We start from the raw sequence: 17,921 nt of genomic DNA, 5'->3' as shown, positions 1-17,921 counted from the left end.
CCTCCCGCAATGTGTCCACAAGCCTGTTTTCTACATCTGAGTCTCCATTCAGTTCAGTTTAGTCACTCAGTAGTGTCCAATTCTCTGTGACTCCATGGACTACAGCATGCCAGGCTTCCTTGTCCATCACCAACTTCTGGAACTTGCTCAAACTCATGTCCATCAAGTTAGTGATACCATCCAATCATCTCATCTCATCTCATCCTCTGTCATCCCGTTCTCCTCCTGCCTTCAATCTTTCCCAGCACCAGAGTCTTTTCCAATGTGTCAGTTCTTCGCATGAGGTAACCAAAGTATTGGAGCTTCATCTTCAGCATCAATCCTTCCAATGAATATTCAGGACTGATTTCCTTGAGGATTGACTGGTTTGATCTCCTTGCAGTCCAAGAGACCCTCAAGAGTCTTCTCCAACACCACAGTTCAAAAGCATCAATTCTTCACTGCTCAGCTTTCTTTATGGTCCAACTCTCACATCCATACATGACTATGGGAAAAACCATAGCTTTGACTAGATGAACCTTTGTCAGCAAAGTAATATCTCTGCTTTTTAATATGTTGTCTAGGTTGGTTGTAGCTTTCTTCCAAGGAGTAAGCATCTTTTCACTTCATGGCTGCAATCACCATCTGCAGAGATTTTGAAGCCCAAGAAAATAAAGTCTGTCACTGTTTCCATTGTTTCCCCATCTATTTACCATGAAGTGATGGGACTGGATGCCATGATCTTAGTTTTTTGAAAGCTGAGTTTTAAGCCAGCTCCACTGCTGTCTTAAATGTCTCCATTGCTGCCTCCATTGCCTCCAATGTCTCCATTTCTGCCCTGCAAATAGGTTCATCAGTACCTGTTCTTTATTGAATATTAGGGGAAAACAACATATTCCCAGAAGGGAGCTGAAAATAGCTGCATCCCTCAAATTTTAAGAGTGTCCTGGGAGGCAGGAAAATGACACAGAGTCTAAGGAACTGCCCCAATGGAGCAAGGATGCCAGAAAGTGGACCAGAACATTTAGGAAGAGAAGTATTATTTTGACCACTAGGTGGTTGAGTGACACAGGGGTGCAGAGAAGAGTCTGAAAGTATCAGAGCCAGGCCCAAGTAGCCCCCCATGCTTTTAATTCTGTGCCCTTTGGACAAGTTGCTTTACTTATTTTATTATTTAAAAAAAGATACTGATGTGTACATTACAGACTGTGAACTTTTGGAGTGTAGTTGACTTACAGTGTCACACTGCACAGTGTCACTCTGTACAGCAGAGTGAATCAGTTACACATACACATAATACCCACTACCTTTTAGATTCTTTTCCCATATAGGCCATTAAAGAATAAAGAGCAGAATTCCCTGTGCTATACAGTAGGTCCTTGGGGCTTCCCCGTGAGTCAGTGGTAAAGAATCTGCCTGCACTGCAGGAGCCACAGAAGATGTGCGTTTGATTCCTGGGTCAGGAAGATCCCCTGGAGGAGGACATGGCAACCTACTCCAGTATTCTTGCCTGGAGATTCCCATGGACAGAGGAGACTGGCGGGCTCTCGCTCTCAGTCCATAGGATCGCAGAGTCGGCCATGACTGAAGCGACTGAGCACACACACACGCATACAGTAGGTCCTTATCAGTTATCTATTTTGTATATAGTAGCGTGTATGACGCAGAAGATGCAGGTTCAATCCTTGGGTCAGAAGATACCCTGGAGGAGGGCATGGCAACCCACTCCAGTATTCTTACCTGGAGAATCCCATGGACAGAGGAGCCTGGTGAGTTGCGGTCCATAGGGTGAGAAAGTGTTGGACACACCCAAAGTGACTGAGCATGTATATGTCAGTCCGTTCCCAAGCTCCCAATTTATCCCTCACTCCTTTCCCCCTTGGTAACTATAAGTTTTTTCTTTATAACTGTGACTCTTTTTCTGTTTTGGAAATAAATTCAATTAAAAAAAAAGTGAAGTACTCAGTAAATGGTGTTTCATCACTCTTAATAGTAAATGTTCATTAAAAAAAGACAAATTGTTTACCTATGCTTTACATAGGCCCCTGACACTTCTTCAACATGAATAAAAGTTAGCTTCTGGTTTGAACCTGCTATTCAGCCTGGTTCTCCCCCTCCACTAGAGCTCTACTGTGTTCATGTGTGTCTGACTTATAACACATAACCTAACCTACTCCACTAACTGGAGGGAATTCATTGCAAGAGCTTGTAGCAGAGCTCCTCCTGGAGAGAAAACTGTTTCTATTTAGAAGAATATCCTAATAAGTGATTTGGGTAGAAAAGGTGAGATCCTGGGAGACATAGTTAAGAAGCAGGCAGCAAACACAGCCTTAGATGAATAGCTGAGGGATTCTGAATGGAGGGATGATGAGAAGGAAGGGAGGCGGGGAGATGGGAGAGGAGAAGGAACTGTCAGTGAGAGAGACCTGAGGTGGTAGAGGAATGCAGTCAAGAGGAACTTCCTGGTGGCAAAGTGGTTTAATAATGTTTAAGAACAAGGGTGCCTCCTATTCTTCTTAAGCATTTTACTGGGATATAAACACTCTCCTGCCTCCTACAGTTCTTCATTATGGAATGGTGCCATGCAGTAGTGAACAGGGATGACTTGGGGATGCTAGTTCAGAAAAAAGGATTGAGCTCCCCCTCAGGGTCAGCATGGAGAACAAAGAACAAGACAGCTGGCAGAAAGATGAGGGAGGTCAAGAGTCTACCAGGAAAAACCATCCATGAGAGTCAGGTCGAAGTTGGGCAGAAATCTGGGGGATGGCATTGGAACCTTCCAGGAGATATGAAACGGGGGACTGAGACCATGTTAGTTAAATCTCAAAGGACAGGGTGACCTCAGAGACAAGGGTGACCTCAGCTAACATCTGAGTCACATTAGCATTTCCAGATCAGGAGGAGGAAGAGATAAGAAAGCACAATGATAAGTGGGATTCTAGAGAGCAGTGATTTTCACAGCTTGTTTGTATTTTATGGAGACACTTTTCCTTCAGATGAAATATTTGGAAGTCCAGTGTGAAAACAAGGAAAAGATGATCTGTTCAGTTTGGTGGTGTGTGTGTACATGCATTTGGGGTGTGTGTGTGTATGTGTGTGTGTGTGTGTGTGTGTGTGACAGAGACAAAGAAGAAAGTGTGGAGAGACAGAGCCATCTCCACTTGCTTCCTCCTCTCTCCACTTTGTTCTCACACATACAGCAGTTCTTCTTGTGGTTGGGGTCTAACCGTCATGGTTTTAAAACCACATACAATATAAAGGTACATCTGGCTATTTTTAAAAGAAGAAGCACATTAGGTAAGCACATAGGTCTCAACTCATTGCCTTGACTCCCTGTGTGAGTCTACACAAATTACCTTTCCACTCTTGCTCTTCATCTTAAGACTGGGTATTTAAAAGACCTCCCAGGATGATAATTAAATGCAAAATTATACATATTCTTAACCCATTACTGTTACTGTAATAGCATTCCTTTGCACAGGAATAATAAGCAGATAGTTTATTAAGCAATTTCCAGGTTGGCAATTACCCCAAAGAGATCTTGGTGGAGAGAGGGGAGGATGCTCCACAGCAAAAGGAAGCTACTTGGGAGACATGACAGGAGTGGAGAGTTCTGGGGCAGGCTCGGACCAAGGGGAGAGTGAGGGAGGCCCCAAGGGGAAGGAAGGTTCTCCATCCCAGAAGAGTTACCACCAACACCTCTCCAAGCCAGAGGGTGTCTGACTCACAACACCCAATCTAAGTTACTCCACAAACTGGTCAACTCAAGTCCACTGGATTGGTTTACTACGAACCACAGGCTGACTCTTCTGAGCATGTTAAAGGACTTTTAATTACCATTAGCAGAAACAAACTGACTAAAATAAAAAAAATCCAGTGTTCAGTGGGACATGGTATCTTGAGACTGAAGGCAGAACAAAATATCAGTAAGAAGAAATATTTATGGCTCTACTGTTCCAGCCTCATTCTAAAATGAGGAAATGGTAATTATCAGGAATTTAAAAGTTCCTTACCAAACATAATTTTCTTCTATGCCACCCCACCAAATTTTTTATTACATACTAGGATGTGTGCATGTGTGTGCATTCCCAAAACTTAAAAGGCACATATTATCTGAGTAAATAATCTAACAAAGTCCAAAAGCTGAAATAGTGCATATTTTCTACAAAAAAAAAAAATCTTGGAATTGTATTGCTTTTAATAAAATTTATTAACTTAATCATTTTCTATAAAAGGAGATGTTAAAAAGTAGAGGGAGTATAAAAATGATTTGTGCAGGCTCATAAAACAATAAATTGTACTTTGTAGAATGCAGAAAATGAGATAGAAATTTAACTCTCTTCTGTTTACAGTAGCCATGTGAAGTCCAGGGCAGAATCCAGGTCTGAACAATTCATACTGCCTGGGCAATTTGATTCTATGGAGTATGTGTTTGGGGACAAAGTTTTGAATCCTGGGGAGGGCTAAGATAGAATAGAACTGCTGTGTTTTTGGAAAGAAAAGCAAGAAAGTAGTACCGAGACTTGGAAAAAGACTTGTGCAGTCCCTGGTATGGGGAGGTGGGCAAGTGGAGAAAGAGAGTTTAAAGCCTGAAGGATAATGAAGTGTAGCCTTCCCTTGTGGAACCAAGGAGTGGTTCCATATGTCTTTATTGGCAGGGAGATTTCTAGAAAATCCTGTTATCAAGCATCAGAGAGTTTGGACAGAGATCAAATGAATTGCCCAAGGTCCCACACTGTGTCAGGGCAGACTCAGAGTTAGAACTCACAGCCCTCAAGTTTCCAATCTATTGCTTGGCTCTCTCAACCACAAATGCTTGTCAAGGAAAAAAGTCTCCCTAGAGCTAAGGCAACACAGCTGGAGAATATTAACCCCAAAGTTTAAAACAGACAGGATTTCACTGGATCACAGATCCATAACCTCCTTTGGTGGATACACGGGGGAAGCGAGAGGGCAAGGGGGTGGGGGTGGGGGTGGTGGGGGTACGGCTGAGAACGGCTGAGAAAACAGGGAAGCAGGAGGAGAAGCGGATGACAGAGGATGAGACGGTTGGATGGCATCACCGACTCAATGGATATGAGTTTGAGTAAACTCCAGGAGTTGGTGATGGACAGGAAGGCCTGGCATGCTACAGTCCATGGGGTCGCAAAGAGTCGGACACGACTGAGGGACTGAACTGACTGAAAGAAGATGATAAGATCATCCCACGTCAGCAAACCATCACCCTTCAAACACACACACATTGCTGGTTGACAAAATTGAAAATACTCATCTGAGAGAAGAATCATTGCTTTAGAATAAGTCATTGGTATGTCTGTAGGAGTGTGCGTGGGTGTGTGTGTGTGTGTGTGTGTTTTCCTTAAACCCAGAAAAGAGACTATTAGATCAATAATTAGTTCTGATTTTAGAAGATGAAAACAAACAAATTGAAATAAAATATGAGAATAGTAAAGTCTGAAACCATTGGAAAAAGTACCTTTCACCATCTGGATGATTTCCTTGTATCCTTGACCTCTAGATGCCAAGTCTTGGGTTTGCCTCCTTTCTCAGCCATTAACTCCACTGAGAATTTGATTAAAGCTATGGTCTTCTCCCAGGGAATCATTTTTGGATCCACACTCATAAGTTTAATATTAATAACCAGCCAACAAGAACCTACTGTATAGCAAAGGGATCTCTGCGCAATGTTATGTGGCAGCAGGCCACGGGGTCACAAAGAGTTGGACATGGACTGAGCAACTGAACTGAACTGATGTGGCAGCCTGGTTGGGAGGGGAGTTTGAGGGAGAATGGATACGTGTGTATGTATGGCTGAGTCCCTTTGCAGTTCACCTGAAACTGTCACAGCATTGTTAATCGGCTATAGCCCAAAAAAGATAAAAAGTTTAAGAAAAAATTTCAGGAGTTCAAAGATTCCATAAGTCAAAGAGCCCCGATACGAGAAACCCTGTTGTAAGAGGCTTTCCAATGCTGAGGAAGATGTGCATGGCATTGATTGGCCCACTGGTTTCCAAAAACCTGTCTGCCAGCCAGCTGCCTTGTAATCACATGGGAAATATCTGTGAAAAATACAGATATCTGAATATCTTCCAGAGCCTCCTGAATCTGATTTTGTGGTGAGGGGAGGGGGGCTTACGGGGGTGGAGCAGGTGCCCAGGAACCAGTATTCTAACAAATGTTCCAGGTGATTCTGATACACAGTCAGACCTGAGAACCACACTTTGGATTGTTGCTTAACGATGCTGCTAATAACTTGGAAACTGAATGAGATAAAGGTAACAAAAGTTGGAAGAGGAGGGTGTAAGAATAGTAATCATATTTTTCCAATCCTAATTTGGGTCCTACGGTTTAACAATGGCAAAAATATTTGAAATCCGGCCCATCCTAGGAAATCTGAGACATATGGTCATCATGATATAACATGAAAAATGTCTGAGAAATCACTGCTTTAAAGATAAGATGACCAGATGGTCTACATTAAGACAGAAAGTTCCATCATTTGATTTCACATCCTGCATCTCTGATTTTCCCTTGCCTGTTACCTTCTCCTCAAGCTAGTGAAGCACCCTCTTACTTTTAGCACCAGATTTCTCCAACTGCTCCATGTGTTGGCCTCAGGGCTGACTCACTGCTCAAGATCAGCCTCCCGTGGTGATCTCCTTTGCTGTATAAGCAAAAGCCTCAGAGACTTAACCTAGTTCCTTCTCCTTAGGTAGCTACTTCCACCCAGTCGTCCCTTGACACCCTGTCCTCTCAAGATAGGAGCAAAAGAATGAATAACAGTTAACACTGTGCCTTCACACCAGTTCATTTTAATCAATGAATGTTACAAGGAGGAAGTCAGGAAAAGTAAAAATCACAAACATGGAAAAGCTCCCTAGTTTACAGTGATCTTCCTATTGTATTCACCGGGCTCTAATTGCTGACTTCATTGTGTATCTTCAATTTCTTCCTTCCCATTTATTTCTCAACTTGCCATAATAATAAAAATTATAATTATATAATATATAATATCTTAAATAAGTAAATATAATAAAAATATCTTAGAAGATAGAATAAATAAAAATACAAGATAAACTGTCAGTGCATATTTTACTATTGTTGTTTAGTCACTAAGTCATGTATAACTCTTTTACAATCCCATGGACTGTAGCCTGCCAGGTTCCTCTGTCCATTGGATCTCCCAAACAAGAATACTGGAATGGGCTGCCATTTCCTTCTTCAGGGGATATTCCCAACCCAGGGACCAAACCCACATCTCCCACATTGGCAGGTGTTTTCTTTACCACGGGGAAAAGTTATATAATTGTTTTTCTCTCTGTTTCAGAAGCAGCAAAAGGAAATGGACTGCAAAATACAAAACACACTCCTCACTATACTCACTATGGCGGTTTGCCATATGGTATACACTGAAAATAGATGCTAACTTAAACCAAAGAAGTTTAAAGTCTAATAAGAGAAAGAGCTCACTACGATTATGCCCACTTAAAATGGAAGTTTCTGCCAGCGTTTTATAACCTTGTTCCTCTTACTACTTAGCTAACAGTGAGTAAAGGAGTTCTATAAATTAACCTAAACAATCTATTTGAGTTTGAACTGATTATTTTATCATTATCATTATTATAGCCATTTATTGGGTTGGCCAAAATATTCATTCCAGTTTTTCCATAAGATTTTACCCCCCAAAAAAAAAAAAAAAAAGAAAAGATTTTACCCAAATACCCGAATGAACTTTTTGGCCAACCCAATACTATGCTAAATATTGTAATCTAAGCTATCTCATGTAATTTTTTTTCAAAAAGATTGTCAAGTAGGTAGTAGCTTCCCACATTTTACAGAAACAGAAAATGAGGCCCAGATAGGTTAAGTATGTTGAGCAAAGTCATACAAATTAAGTGTGCTCAAACCAGTGTTGTGTTGGTAAATGTTAACCAACCAGCTCTTTGGGGTCAAGGGAAGAATCTGGTTTGAAAAATTTGCTGATTCCCATGGTGTAAATATTCCCACCAATGTATTTCAAGCTGCCAAGGTGATGTCACCGAGCCCAGAGTTGGGAAAAGATACACGTGGGTCCCACCTTGTCAGCTACAACTTCACCTCATCACACTATGGCTTAAATCCAGACCATCCTTGTTCAAAAAGTGCTATAGTCATCCACTGCATCACTCCTGTGATCAGACATGATTTTGGAAATTGGACACTGGCCATGTCTCTATCCTGGCAGTATTAAACAATGTGTAGAAGATTTCATTCATTGAAAAGGTAAAATATAGAAGAAAGCCACCGAATTATCCTGTTGTTACTGCAGAAAGTCAGAATCAAAAGTGAAGACTCTGTGGACAGCTTTGAAAGCTGTATTGGAAGTAGTAGAGCAAAGAAGTGAAGTGAAGTGAAAGTCACTCAGTCATGTCCGACTTTTTGCAACCCCATGGACTATACAGTCCATGAAATTCTCCAGGCCAGAATATTGGAGTGGGTAGCCTTTCCCTTCTCCAGAGGAAACTTCCCAACCCAGGAATCGAACCCAGGTCTCCCTGGGTTCCACACTACAGGTGGATTCTTTACCATCTGAGACACAAGGGAAGCAGTATAGCAAACAAACATCATATAAAGTATGATAAGTCTCCTAATGGGAAGTATCAGCATTCCTTGTATTTTTTTCTAAATCAAATGTTATAATCCAATAGAGAAAAGTCATACTACCCAGTCCTCAACTGTAACACCCAGGGGTTTTTTGTTTGTTTTTGTTTTTTCTTTCATCTGCATAACATATTGTGCTAAAATCATTCACATGTCTTTTACTGGTTACTTTCAAAAATACCCTAAGATTCATCTTCTAGGGCAAAAGTTATAAATCAAGTCAGTGTCTACAGTCTCTGTCTGAAAATGAAAAGTGTTAGTCACTCAGCTGTGTCCAACTCTTTGCAACTCCATAGACTGAAGCCCACCAGGCTCCTCTGTCCATGGATTCTCCAGGCAAGAATACTGGCGTGGGTTGCCATTCCCTTCTCCAGGGGATCTTCCCCACCCAGGAATTGAACCCAAGTATCCTACATTTCCTTCATTACACACAGACTCTTTACCTGCTTGAGTCATTGCGGAAGCCCAATCTCTAACTCACAACTATTAATACTAATGAAGAGAAAGGAGAAGGCATATCTACATTTAAAAAATGAGTCTGAGTCATCATGAAGTGACTTAAGTAAAAAGAGAGATACATGAAAAGGCAAGTCTCCAATATTTACTGTAAGTTCCCTACATATGAATGAGTTCCATTCCAAGAGCATGTTTGTAAGTCCAGTTTGTTTGTAAGTTCAACAAAGTTGGCCTAGGTATCCAACCAACACAATCGACTACATAGCACTGTATTGTAACAGATTTAAAATACTTTTCACACAAATAATACATGAAAAACAAACACATAACAAAATATACAAATACATAAAAAACAAAAAAATAAAGCAATTTTTTAATCTTATAGTACAGTATCTTGAAAAATACAGTAGTACACTATGACAGCTGGCATACAGGGGCTGGCATGAAGTGTACAGACAAGAAGAGTTACTGACTGGAGGAAAAATAGGAGGTGGAAGATGGTAAAGCTGAAGGATCTTCAGCAATAGGAGATGGAGGGCAAGCTGCAATTTCACTCACAACTGACGTTAATGGAATGAATATTCGCATCTTTGAAAAGCTTGAAACTTGAAGGCTCTTATGCAGGGGATGCACTGTACTTTAAAACTAATCATTACTCCGGTGATACATCACAAATGAATTTGGGAGAAGGGAATTTTTAAAAGGCTTTTCTTGGCTGACAAAATCTATGAGATAAAAGGTAAGAATTACTTTGATTATAAAACTAAAATTTTCCTTCTATATTAGATTCTAAAAATCATATTATGAAAATATGTTCTCTTATATGTTAAAAATTTCAAAACAAAAATCATAAACCTGATGGAACCACTTATGAATGTATAAAGATTGGCAAACACAGAAATAATAAATCATAAAATTGTCAGAAATTATTTCCTTTGAGATTTTAATATAAAATGTTTAAGTACTCTGAATGAAGAAAAAAATAAGGAAAATTAACATATATCAGTTGGAAATGTGAAAAACAGAATTTGTTAACTGTCAGGAAAGTTCTTTCCTTTTAAATATATTGGCCTACTATAGGATGAAAGAAATAGACAAGACAGAAGGAGTTATGACTAATAATTTAGCCATTTCAATAATTTAATAAAAATTTAGTAGTTTCAATAATTTAATAAGAAGTAACTCTATTGAAATGAGATTGCAAGAAGACCCAGCAGTATCTTTGACGTATGGGTTCTTATAGAAGCAAACATGCCCATGGGCCTTTATAAATGACACAATTTCATCTCTGAAAGGATAGGTGGAAGGCATCCCAAAGAGTAACCTCATCAATGTGGAATTTACACAGTATCCCTGGCCAGGGTGAGAGAGGGTAGGGACTTGGGGGAAGTGGGAGGAAACTTACATCTATCCCAACAGCAGCCCTGATAGAAAACCTGTCATCTCTGTAACACATTCTAACATCAAGCACAAATTATGAGAGTGTCCATCTCTGTTTAGCGAGAATCTATAAGTTCAGAATGTTAGTCTTAATTATGTCCCATAGAGGACAGAAGAAAAGCAATGAAAATAATATAAGATTCAGAAACAGAAAAATCAGATTCAAATTCTGATGTCATCACCATCATCAAGGTTAGGTCAAATCATTTAGATGCTGAGCCTTGGTTTCTTCACCTGCAAAACAGTGACATAAATAGCTACCTAGAAAGATGATGACAATCAAATGAGATAGTTATGAAAACTATTTTATCAACTGTAAGTTGCTGTGTAAATGATAGATCATGTGAACTCCTACATTACTTCTATTTCCATCTATTTGACAGTCTCTAAATTATTTGAAAATAACTACCATATACCACCAAGGATATGCAATGGAAAACAATTTCATATACAAATCAGAATATATCAAAACATGCTACCAGCCTAGCTGTCACCTCTTGAGTGTTCCAGTTTGTTAATGATGACAAAGTCATTTGGTCTTGTACACTTCTAAGACAGAAGTATGACTACCACTTGAGTGATACACATAGTTGCAGTGGAGGTCTGGTTACATTCTGATATATTTTGGCAATTAAAGCATTTTCCGTTGGGTAGAGTGGAGTGTGGGAGAAAGAGTCAAGTATGATTTTAAGATTTCTGACCTAAGCAACCGGGAACACAGAGTTGTCACTTAACGAAGATGAGGAAGAAAGACTGTGAATAAAGCAAGTCTAGTGGGAAAGATTATTTAAATTTGAGAAGTTAGACAACTACAAAGTGATGTCAAGTACTACTCCAACAAAATAGGAATGAAAAGACCACAAAGAAAAAATGAAAGTGAAAATGGTATATAATGTCAAAGCCAGTTCAAGTGTTCTTTGAAAATAATTTTTGAGATGTTAGCTTTGCAACAGCCCTAGCAAATAACTGGTCAAAATTAAAATAGGAAATCAGTGGAAATCTCCAAGAACAATGCCTTCTAGAAAAAAAGAATTAAACAGATTACAAGAAATACACATTTAAATTAAGGAGCAGCATTATAAAATGTAGAAATTTTTTTTTCTCTCAAGTACATAAAAGGCAACTAAAATCGGGAAGAAAAATATGATCTGAAATAGTCTGACGGAGTAAATATGAAAAACCTGAAGTAAGACACGATTTTAAACAAATGGTATAATGTAAGAAATAATCACTTATTTGGCATTTTTGAATGGCACACAGGGGATGTCAGTGAAACCCACAAAAACACACATACAATCATAGTTCTCCGCTGAAAAATATGTATGTAGTAATTGATTTTCAACATTTAGAATCAATTTACAGGCGAAGATCTAAAGGTTATGAAATTTCTGAGATGTTTTGACTGAAGTCTTCTGAGATTTTAAAACTTAACTCTTTAATTAATACCACTAAGATTTTTATACCTGATATCCTTAGGAAGGATCTACGGTTAATTTTTTTAAGTAGTTGTTTCTTTTTTTCCTTGAAGAGTTAGTTAATAATTTCTTTTTTTAAAAAAAGAGAAATCTAAGCAGTTAAATTTATATCTGAATTTTACTGGACATCTGAGCTCTTTTGCCAAGAGAATCAAAACTTCTTTAAAAAATATGTCAAAAGCATACATTTTCAGGGGCAAACTTCAGATAGTACAAAAGTATAAAGCTTCAAGCTTGATAGAAACCTTGGAAGACACCTTATTCAAAGCCCAGGACTAGATGACCTCTCAATGCTTTCATCTAACCTTGATCATCTAAGAGTTTTCATTACTACCTACATGACAAAGGTGTTCTAGACCTTAAAATGGTGTTCATCCATCTTTTAAAGACAGAAATCCAGTCTTTAGGAATGATTCCTTCAAAATAGTAAGAAGCAGAGGTAATACCTTTGGATTTTTTTTTTTTTTTCAAATATTAAGCAAGAAGTTTTTAAAAAGTTGAAAACTAAAGTCTGAGTTTAAAAAAAAAAAAAGACATAATAATCATTTGCCTTGAAGCATGGTTTTTAAAAAGTCATAACTCTTCCTGACCTTTAGTCCACCTAAAGATAGGCTTTTCATACTCGACTATCTGGGTTTATTTATATACAAATGGAAAAAGTTTGCCATGATAACCAACATGAATCAAATAAAAATGTGTTGTTCCCAAGCTCATACCATTCAGAATGGATTGTCACCTGAAGCTTTCAGCTCCTCTCAAGGTGAAAGGTGGAAAGGGGGGCCACACCCCACTTCTACTGAAAACCTATAACAAGGAGCGTAAGAGCCCTCAGCTCACTACCTGCATGGCCTTAGTTCTTTCTGTTAATTGCACAGTGACATAGTCTACCACATGTTAGAAATGCATTCTTTTATTCCTGAAATATTTTTCTTCTTTTCTGAGGATGACTAAGTTTGCATTCCTATTCCATTATTTATCAGCTTTTAGATCTTGCCCATGTCACTTGAATTTTAGTCTTCATTTTCTCAAAACTAATTTATCACATCTAATTTTTAGGTTTCTTTAAAGAATAAAGAAGACAGCATATGTAACTATATAAATGTAGACATTTAATAAACATCAACTGCATTCTGAAATCATATATTTTTGACATATTAGATAGTAATCCTGAAATCAAAAGTATACAAATACCTTAACAGGACAAGAAATTGCTCCAGTTTCCAAGAGTTAATTAAGGGCATCAATTAAACTCTAATGATATTAAACAGTTTAAATGGTCTGGGTGACTTTCAAGAGAGCAAAGTCTTATATACCTCCAGCAACAATTATTTGCTTCACTTTCTGTGCAGAGAAGGGCCTTACTCCTTAAATGTAAAAGCAAGCATATCACATACAATCAATAGAACAAAGCATAAGTGGGGAGGAAGGCTTGATTTTTAAAATAAAATTTGTACTAGGCCCTATTATTATACACAGCCATCTAAAAGTTATATTTTCTCCCAAATGATCTTTACTTATTATCTAAACAATCAAGAACTACAGAAAACTGGAACTTCCCTGGCAGTCTAGTGGTTAAGACTCCAAGCTTCCACTGCAAGGGATATGGATTTGATCCCTGGTTGGGGAACTAAGATCCCACGTGCCATGCAAACAAAACAAAAGAACGAAAAAAGAAAAAAAAATTTCTTGAACCAAATAAAAGTGAAAATATATCAACTTAATTTTTTTTAAGAAGGAACTATAGAACACCATAGAACCCCATTTTCATGCTCTAAGAAACATAAGTCACATATTCTGTCCAACATCTTCTTTGAGCAGATGAGAAGGCAAAGCACAAGCAGATGAAGTTCATTCCACAAGTATGTGTTGGGTAGCTGCTCTGTTTCAGGCAGGGTGCCCATCTAGGTCTGAACTTAACAATGTCACTGAGACCTTCTGATTTCCTGTCCAGTATTTTTCTAGAGTACTCATATCTTGAGAGCAAAGGTAAATTTATTCTCACCTTAGAATTAAAGGATACAAATTCAAACACCACAATATATCATCCTGCTTACTATACCAGGATTGAAAGATTCTAGGAAAACGATTCTCTGGGTAGATAAAGATGCCCAGAAATATTTTGTCTTAATCTCTATTAGAAAAAAATTATCAGTAATTTATTCATCTATATTGTTCTGCCTTGCATGTGTAAAAAGAAGGAGAAGGAAGAGAAGGAAGAGGAGGAGACGTGGGTGGGGAAGGGAGGAAGAGAACATCTTTGAGGATTGAGAAGTTTATAGCACCTTCAACAACCTGACTGAAGATAGGGATATAAACTGTTAGATTAGATTTGTGATAGATGCAGAATTCAGTATAGAATTAGAGCATGTCTTTTTAAGTTAATTCTATTTTTTTCTCTTTTTGTCATTTTCCTCTTTTTTTTAAGTTCAATACAGAGGAAAAACAGTCTAGTAAGTTTTGAATTTAAGATTTTATTTTTAATAAGATGTGGGATGATACTTAGTTAATCTTTGAAAAATAACAGCACAATTACCATGAAGTTGTGGCACCTTTTCTTATTTTCCTCTATAAAAATGACTACTGTATAAACTGTGTTCCAAAGCATGCCATTAAACAGTGACTTAAGATGTTGCAAGAAAGAAGGATGCCAGTCCAATAAACACATGATCATCTCCTCTTGGAGACTGACATGTTCATTGGGTTATTAATGGCAAAAAAGCAGTGTGGTTATGTTGCATATGTCAGTGTTTCCCAAACTAATATAAAACAGTAAAGGTTTTTAGCAGAGCAAATATTAATACCCTCTAAACTGCCATCATACAAAACAGACTGAGAAATTAGGCTGTAGTCATGTGGAAACTTGTCTTCTTGAATGTTGAACTCAACAAAATAAAGGGAAAGCAAGAAAAATAAAGCAATGTCCCTTAAAGTCATCTGGATAATGGAGTGGGTTTTGAAACAAACATTGTCTTGTGTTTACTTATGGTTTTTGTTTCTCTCTTTCCTTCCTTCCCAGGGTTAGTTTCTGAAGGAAACTACAGGCTTTCAGAGAGCATCGACTGTAAAAATCCTAGGCATATGAACAAGCATAGATAAGATATTCAAAACCCAAGAGAAATAAGTTAAAATTAATTAAATCAAGACTATAATCCATAGCATTCACTATTGTGCTATTTAGAAATACTGGGTACATGATAATACTGGGAGAGAACAACAACTGTGAATGTCAGCTGTTGCAAGAAGCCTACATCACTTGGCTTATCTTCCAAGAACAAAAAAATCAAAGAAGAAATGGAGGAGAACAAGATGGAGGAGGAATAAGTGGATGTAGGGTACATGTCTCTCCACCGATACATCAGGAATACACCTTCAGACACAGAAGTGCATGCAAATCACCATCTGAGAGTGGACAGGAGTACCTGACCAGTGGAAAAGAATATATAGAACCACGCAAAACTCTGTAGGATGAAGGAACTAGGGTGAAAAACAGGAGTGTTCGTAGAACTGGACCTGCCCTCACCAGGTGGGGGAACCAAAGCAGGGACCTGATCACCACAGCGGGGCAGCTGTCTGAGTCAGAGAAACACTTAAGGCTGGCAGTGAAATTGCTGATCTGTGGCCACCTAAATGGAATGAAAATCAAACCGTCCTTGCCACAGCCATACATACCCCAGACAGGATCACTGGTCTCCTGGAAGGCACACGGCTGGGAGCTGGAGCTTAGGGATTGTGCAGCAATCCTAAGGCAAGGGCTGCTGTTGACTGCAGAAAGACGGACTGAGGGGATGGGAGGGAGGGGGTCATGGTGGGAAATGCCAGTGGGGGAAAGCCAGGCAGCCACGGAGGCAAGGTGATACTGCTGAGTCACGTGCAGGGGATGAGGCCATCACCATAGCCTCTCTCTCCCAACACGCCAGCATCGGCAGCTGAACAAGAGCGGCTGGCCCATCAAGCGACTAAGGCACTGAACTGCAGAGCAGGACCCCACCCAGGTGCCCCTTTAAGTGCCTGACCGCCGATCTACAGAGCAGGACCCCACCCAGGTGCCCCTTTAAGTGCCTGACCGCCGATCTACAGAGCAGGACCCCATCCAGGGTGCCCCTTTAAGTGCCTGACCGCCGATCTACAGAGCAGGACCCCACCCAGGGTGCCCCTTTAAGTGCCTGACCGCCGATCTACAGAGCAGGACCCCAACCAGGGGTGTCCTTTTATGTCTGACGCGTGGAGCAACAGAGAAGGACCCCAGGCAAGGGAGCCCTCTAAGTAACTGAACTGGTGGAGCTAAGGGAGAAAGACTGACCAGAGGCCTTCTGATCGCCAGTTACAAGAGGCTTGAAAAAAAGACTCTGATAGGGCCATAACTCCTGCAGCGGAGGCAGTCCGTGTCCCTGCACACTAGGCGCCACCAGGGTCCCTGCAGGCCAAGCAGCTGTGCCACCTTCACGCTTAACTCTCACTCAGGCACAGATGCCACAGGCAAAAAAAAGTCTTGCATCTATGCATGTAGGGTTGCTTCGGTGGTGTCCAACTTTTTCCGACTCTGTAGACTGTGGCCTGCCAGGTTTCTTTGTCAGAAACGGGGTTCTCCAGGCAAGAATACTGAAGCATATTGGCCAATACTGGTTGCCATATCCTTCTAGAGCACTATATTTCCTGCTACCCTAGCTGCCAACCCCTCTGAGTAACTGGTGTTGCTAGAACCCCTGCAACCCAAGCAAGCAGCTGCACCACCTCCACACCGGCCCTCACAGAGGCAAACTCAAACCCTCCAGGGCAGCCTCAGGAGCTAAACCCCAGTGGACAAACCACATGGAGAGGTGGAAATAAAACCACAATTGAAACCCAGGGGCAGTGTGGCTAAGGAAGAAGACCCAAAACCTTCCCACCAGCTGTACAAGCTGCAGATTAAATCCACATAATCAACTACACAGATCTGTGTTTATGGAATATATAAAAGATCATTGAAAGCTCCCACAAAAGAAAACACACTTTATCTGATAGCTGTGGACATTGGAGGCAAGAACACACAGCAGTAGAACCAGATTAGAATCTGAGCTGCCCCCACAGCAGATCCAGAGGTCAGCACAGTGCTGTAGGGCATCCTAGGGAGGTAAGGTGGACCGCGGACTGTGACTCCCAGCAAGAGAAAGGACTCTGACAGCAGTGACTCAAGAAAAACATTATTATTCTTATTTTTTTACTTGTTCTATAGATTCTTTTGAACTTTTTTCTTTTTTTTTCTCTTTTCTCCCTCAGTTGTCGATTGTATTGGCACTAAGAAATCCAATCAAGCTTTGAGCTTTTTTTCTTCTCTCATTCACATGTTTTATTCTTGTCATAAACTTCTGCCTCTACATTGGGCTTTTGCAGTCCTGTGGAGTTTCTCTCTTTTTTTCTTTTCTCTTTTTCTTTATTTTTAATTTTTTAAGCCTATTATTCTTTTTTCTGCATTTATTCCTTTGTTTGCCTTTCCTACGGTTCTTTTCCCCTTGTAGTTAATCTTTAATGTATACAAATCTTCTTTATCTACCTCTGTTTAACTTTGCATATCTAGTCTTTCTCTCTTTCCTTTCTCTCCTTTCCTCTCAACATATTTGTTAGTTTTATTTTCATTGCTTTATTCACCAACTGGCACCTTGCTTTAGTTTTCTTTTCCATTTTGTGCTTTAATTAGTTGTGTTATGGTAGATATAATTTTTGGTTTCCTTTGTTTGCCTGGTCAGTTTATTGTACTTTATTTTTGTTGGACTGTCTTGATTTTGATTATGGGTGTACCCATATATATGTATATTCACGCTTTCTATTGTTATTATAAACCTCTGCCTCTACGTTGGGCTTGTGCAGTTCTGTGGAGTTTTTCCTTTTTTATTTTTTCTTTCTTCTTCCATTTTTTTCCTCTTTTTTATATTTTTAATTTTTTAAACCTATTAT

The 17,921-nt window shown here is 39.5% G+C and overlaps 1 protein-coding gene across 23 annotated transcripts in view; it reads right to left on the bottom strand.

Annotated features, from left to right (window-relative positions):
• The window catches only part of SUGCT (succinyl-CoA:glutarate-CoA transferase), a 782,676-nt gene that overhangs the window by 292,408 nt on the left and 472,347 nt on the right, over window positions 1-17,921 (bottom strand). The window lies entirely within an intron of this gene.

This window comes from Odocoileus virginianus, chromosome 1 (assembly GCF_023699985.2).
Source record: "Odocoileus virginianus isolate 20LAN1187 ecotype Illinois chromosome 1, Ovbor_1.2, whole genome shotgun sequence".
NCBI classification, from domain to species: domain Eukaryota; kingdom Metazoa; phylum Chordata; class Mammalia; order Artiodactyla; family Cervidae; genus Odocoileus; species Odocoileus virginianus.
This window is presented reverse-complemented; position numbering and strand designations above follow the sequence as displayed.